Source organism: Schistocerca americana, chromosome 1 (genome assembly GCF_021461395.2).
Source record: "Schistocerca americana isolate TAMUIC-IGC-003095 chromosome 1, iqSchAmer2.1, whole genome shotgun sequence".
Classification (NCBI taxonomy): Eukaryota; Metazoa; Arthropoda; class Insecta; order Orthoptera; family Acrididae; genus Schistocerca; species Schistocerca americana.
This window is the reverse complement of record NC_060119.1, coordinates 595234884-595241887: the sequence shown is the minus strand read 5'-3', so window position 1 is coordinate 595241887 and position 7004 is coordinate 595234884.

Below are 7004 nucleotides of genomic sequence, written 5' to 3'. Positions count from 1 at the left end.
TAAGACACCCACCAGAACAAGCACAAATAGAATAAGAAGTCACACACATGTTAGATATAGAAGAGAAATTTCAGCTGACATATATAGAATACAAAGACACAAATACAGACATTAGACCATTCTTGCATAGACCGCCAAATAACCCACAAGTCGAAACAACAATAAAAACTATTACTACAAATATTGGAAATATATAAAGTAGATCCTAAATTGATACAGTTCCTAAACATAGTAATGAAAAACTGGAAAACCACACTTAATATCCAAACAAATTCAAATAATATCACATCACAGCCAATACAGATTAAGCGTGGAATATACCAAGGAGATTCATTAAGTCCTTTCTGGTTCTGCCTTGCTCTGAACCCACTATCCAACATGCTAAATAATACAAATTATGGTTACAATATTACTGGAACATACCCACACAAAATCACACATTTGCTATACATGGATGATCTAAAACTACTGGCAGCAACAAATCAACAACTCAACCAATTACTAAAGATAACAGAAGTATTTAGCAATGATATAAATATGGCTTTTGGAACAGACAAATGTAAGAAAAATAGCATAGTCAAGGGAAAACACACTAAACAAGAAGATTACATATTGGATAACCACAGCGACTGCATAGAAGCGATGGAAAAAACAGATGCCTATAAATATCTAGGATACAGACAAAAAATAGGAATAGATGATAGAAATATTAAGGAAGAGCTAAAAGAAAAATATAGACAAAGACTAACAAAAATACTGAAAACAGAATTGACAGCAAGAAACAAGACAAAAGCTATAAACACCTATGCTATACCAATATTGACCTACTCATTTGGAGTAGTGAAATGGAGTAACACAGACCTAGAAGCACTCAATACACTTACACGATCACAATGCCACAAATATAGAATACATCACATACATTCAGCAACAGAAAGATTCACATTCAGCAGAAAGGAAGGAGGAAGGGGATTTATCGACATAAAAAACCTACATTATGGACAGGTAGACAATTTAAGAAAATTCTTTCTAGAACGAGCAGAAACTAGCAAAATACACAAAGCAATCACCCACATAAATACATCGGCTACACCACTACAATTTCATAACCACCTCTACAACCCTTTAGATCACATAACATCAACAGATACAAAGAAAGTAAATTGGAAAAAGAAAACACTACATGGCAAGCACCCGTATCGTCTAACACAGCCACACATCGATCAAGACGCATCCAACACATGGCTAAGAAGAGGCAATATATACAGTGAGACAGAAGGATTCATGATTGCAATACAGGATCAAACAATAAACACCAGATATTACAGCAAGCATATTATTAAAGATCCCAATACCACAACAGATAAATGCAGACTTTGCAAACAACAAATAGAAACAGTAGATCACATCACAAGCGGATGTACAATACTAGCAAATACAGAATACCCCAGAAGACATGACAACGTCGCAAAAATAATACATCAACAGCTTGCCTTACAACATAAACTTTTAAAACAACACGTTCCTACATACAAGTATACACCACAAAATGTACTGGAGAATGATGAATACAAATTATACTGGAACAGAACCATTATAACAGATAAAACAACGCCACATAACAAACCTGACATCATACTCACCAATAAAAAGAAGAAATTAACACAACTAATTGAAATATCCATACCCAATACAGCAAATATACAGAAGAAAACAGGAGAAAAAATTGAAAAATACATCCAACTGGCTGAGGAAGTCAAGGACATGTGGCATCAGGTTAAAGTTGACATTATACCAATTATACTTTCAACTACAGGAGTCATACCACGCAATATCCACCAGTACGTCAATGCAATACAGCTACATCCAAACTTATATATACAACTTCAGAAATCCGTAATTATTGATACATGTTCAATTACCCGAAAGTTCCTAAACGCAATGTAACATATACCGTACAGTTAAAAGGAAGTGACGCTTGATCAAGGTCCGCGTCACTTTCATTCCGAACCAGACCTAAGGTCTGAGAAAGGAAAGATAATAATAATAATGTTAGATATAGAAGAAAAATTTCAGTTGACATATATAGAATGCAAAGACACAAATACAGACATTAGACCATTCTTGCATAGGCCACCAAATAACCCACAAGTCGAAACAACAATAACAACTATCAACACAATCATACACAACAAAATAAATGAAAACACAACTATGGAAGAGTTACAACTACTGGTTTATGTAGGAGCACTCACTACACTAAATATACACACTAGGCAGAGATCAGAACCAACCAACACACAGAAGAAACCCACAAAACCAGCATGGCAACACAAGCTACAGATCAGAATAGAAAAACTGAGAAAAGACATCGGACAGCTAACCCAATTTATAAGAAATGAAATATCAGACAAAAAACGAAAAAGGTTAGGTAAAATCTCACAACAAGAAGCAATAGAGCAATTAGACGAAAAGAAGCAGAAATTATAAGCATTGGCCAAACGACTTAGAAGATACAAAAAAAGTGAAAATAGAAGGAAACAAAACCAAACATTCAACACAAACCAAAAGAAATTTTACCAAACAATAGATAACACACACATTAAAATAGACAATCCACCAAACATAACAGACATGGAACACCTCTGGAGCAACATATGGTCAAACCCGGTACAACATAACAGGCATGCACGGTGGATACAAGCAGAAACAGACTCATACAAGATGATACCACAAATGCCTGAAGTGATAATTTTGCAACATGAAGTCACCCGAGCAATTAATTCTACGCACAATTGGAAAGCCCCTGGAAATGATAAAATAGCAAATTTCTGGCTAAAGAAGTTCACCTCAACACATTCACATCTAACTAAATTATTTAACAGTTACATTGCAGACCCATACACATTCCCTGATACACTTACACATGGAATAACCTATCTGAAACCTAAAGATCAAGCAGACACAGCAAACCCAGCTAAATATCGCCCCATAACATGCCTACCAACAATCTACAAAATATTAACTTCAGTCATTACACAGAAATTAATGACATGTACAACACAGAACAAAATTATAAATGAAGAACAAAAAGGCAGCTGCAAAGGAGCACGAGGATGTAAAGAGCAACTGATAATAGATACAGAGGTGACATATCAAGCTAAAACTAAACAAAGGTCGCTACACTACACATACACTGATTACCAAAAAGCTTTTGATAGTGTACCCCACTCATGGTTACTACAGATATTGGAAATATACAAAGTAGATCCTAAATTGATACAGTTCCTAAACATAGTAATGAAAAACTGGAAAACCACACTTAGTATCCAAACAAATTCAGATAATATCACATCACAGCCAATACAGATTAAGCGTGGAATATACCAAGGAGACTCATTAAATCCTTTCTGGTTCTGTGTTGCTCTGAACCCACTATCCAACATGCTAAATAATACAAATTATGGATATAATATTGCTGGAACATACCCCACACAAAATCACACATTTGCTATACATGGATGATCTAAAACTACTGGCAGCAACCAATCAACAACTCAACCAATTACTAAAGATAACAGAAGTATTCAGTAATGATATAAATATGACTTTTGGAACAGACAAATGTAAGAAAAATAGCATAGTCAAGGGAAAACACACTAAACAAGAAGATTACATATTGGATAACCACAGCGACTGCATAGAAGCGATGGAAAAAATAGATGCCTATAAATATCTAGGATACAGACAAAAAATAGGAATAGATAATACAAATATTAAAGAAGAACTAAAAGCAAAATATAGACAAAGACTAACAAAAATACTGAAAACAGAATTGACAGCAAGAAACAAGACAAAAGCTATAAATACTTATGCTATACCAATATTGACCTACTCATTTGGAGTAGTGAAATGGAGTAACACAGACCTAGAAGCACTCAATACACTTACACGTTCACAATGCCACAAATATAGAATACATCACATACATTCAGCAACAGAAAGATTCACATTCAGCAGAAAGGAAGGAGGAAGGGGATTCATCGACATAAAAAACCATTATTATGGACAGGTAGACAATTTAAGAAAATTCTTTCTAGAACGAGCAGAAACTAGCAAAATACACAAAGCAATCACTCATATAAATACATCGGCTATACCACTGCAATTTCATAACCACTTCTACAACCCTTTAGATCACATAACATCAACAGATACGAAGAAAGTAAATTGGAAAAAGAAAACACTACATGGCAAGCAGCCGTATCATCTAACACAGCCACACATCGATCAAGATGCATCCAACACATGGCTAAGAAAAGGCAATATATACAGTGAGACGGAAGTATTCATGATTGCAATACAGGATCAAACAATAAACACCAGATATTACAGCAAGTATATTATTAAAGATCCCAATACCACAACAGATAGATGCCGACTTTGCAAACAACAAATAGAAACAGTAGATCACATCACAAGTGGATGTACAATACTAGCAAATACAGAATACCCCAGAAGACATGACAATGTAGCAAAAATAATACATCAACAACTTGCCATAAAACATAAACTAATAAAACAACACGTTCCCACATACAAGTATGCACCACAAAATGTACTGGAGAATGAGGAATACAAATTATACTGGAACAGAACCATTATAACAGATAAAACAACACCACATAACAAACCTGACATCATACTCACCAATAAAAAGAAGAAATTAACACAACTAATCGAAATATCCATACCCAATACAACAAATATACAGAAGAAAACAGGAGAAAAAATTGAAAAATACATCCAACTGGCTGAGGAAGTCAAGGACATGAGGCATCAGGATAAAGTTGACATTATACCAATTATACTATCAACTACAGGAGTCATACCATACAATATCCACCAGTATATCAGCGCAATACAGCTACATCCAAACGTATATATACAACTACAGAAATCCGCAATTATTGATACATGTTCAATAACCCGAAAGTTCCTAAATACAATGTAGCATATACCGTACAGTTAAAAGGAAGTCACACTTGATGAAGGTCCGCGTCACTTTCCATTTTTAACCAGACCTAAGGTCTGAGAAAAATAGAAATAATAATAATAATTTGCACTGAAGACATGTAGGATTGTGTGAACCTATGGAACTTGAGGTCATTACATGAAAATTAAGTATCCCATATGTTTAAAAAAAATCATGTTACTGTGAAATGTCTTGCATAATTTACATAGTTCTGAGAGTTACATGAAAAGGAAAATATCGGAGAAAGTTTTGGCAATTCTGGCTGTAGTATACATGGACTGTTTTTAAAATGCACAAAAAAAAAAAAAAAAAATTCTTCGACTATTACGTTTCATTTCTGCTCAAAGACCATGTGATTTGTACATATTTACTTTTCATACATGACAATATGAATGGAATATGGAATTACAAAACATGAAAAAAGGTTTTCTTATCCATGTTTTTATTCACTGTAGTCACATCTAATGCATTGGCCTTTTTTTACATTTGACACATACAACATTTTAAATTGTCTTCATTAGGACCTTTCCCATTAGTCCCTATTTTTCCGGTAATCTCAAACACAACTTCTGAAAATATTTTAACAAACATTAGTCTGAAAGACTGGCATGTTTTTCTGTGAAAAACAAAAGTGTTCATGCATGTAAGAAAGTGTGGATTCCAGAAAATGTTACATCTGAATGTAATCAAATGGCAAAAATAAAAATTCTTTTACCTAGCACAAACATAAGTTTTACTCACAGCATGGAAACCCATTTATTTTCAACTGATAAATATTTACCAATTAAGAAAAAAGACAGACAAATTATCATCACTAATATCTTATATTCATGTCAAAATATGATTTGAACAAACAAGCTGCAAATTGGTCTATCCACATTCTTCATCTCTATAAAAGACTTTAACTCAACAATAAATACACTATGAATTATTGATTTCGTGACTGAAGTGGCTACTGTTATGGCTCCCTACTTTGCCTACTTTCATTCAATAATGTCTTATGCTATTATATTCTAGGGGAACCAACATCTCGCAAAAAAAAAAAAAAAAAAAAAAAAAAAAAAAAAAAAAATAAAGTAAAATAAAATATTATTCACTGCTCAGAAAATCCATCAGAATAATAAATGATACCCATGATAAACACTCTTGCAGGAACTTTTTTCAAAAGATGGGGATCCTTATTGCTTCTCACAGTGTATTTTTTCCTTGTTGTCTGTAAAAACTTTTCTCTACACACAGACAACAGTGAATTTCATGACTACAACACAAGAACCAAATATAGTCTACACACTGCATTGAAAAGTCTAAATCTGGTGCAAAAAGGAGCTTATCACTCCAGCATTGAGCTGTTTAATCCACTCCCACCTCATATCAAATGCTTGCATAAACAATTACCAAAATTCAAGCAAATTCTGAAAGAGTACCCAATAGAGAAATCTTTTTATATAGTTGCTGAATTTATGAGAGAAAATGAATACCATCACTAAATTTACAATTGTTTTACAAATACTTTTCATCTCACTGTCATAGATATATAATAATTTGTTTTTCTGTATTCATGCATGTGTGGCATCAACAAGTGCAAACAACATATTTTCGCCATCACAAGATCTTTGACAAATATAATGGCCCGTGCCATCTTGCTTATTCAGTTCACTGTATGACTTGCTGTAATGTGAATGTTTGTACTGGACAACATGAAATATATCCAGTCTTACAGTATTAAGTGTGTTTTCCTTAGGCTACAACCCAACTGAATTCCCACAGTGGTGACCCCGGGTAAGAATTCACGTGCCATTTCCTTGTAGTGCAACTATTTTCATGCCTACTGCACCGGCTTTGTTTATGCCATCATTCGTTCCACTTGGGCATGTGTCCTGCAGCGCAACATATGGTTATCAAGGCTCCTGCACCTACAACGGGACATTTCGTTGCTTCACCACCACCTGGATTCTACAACACGTTTCCT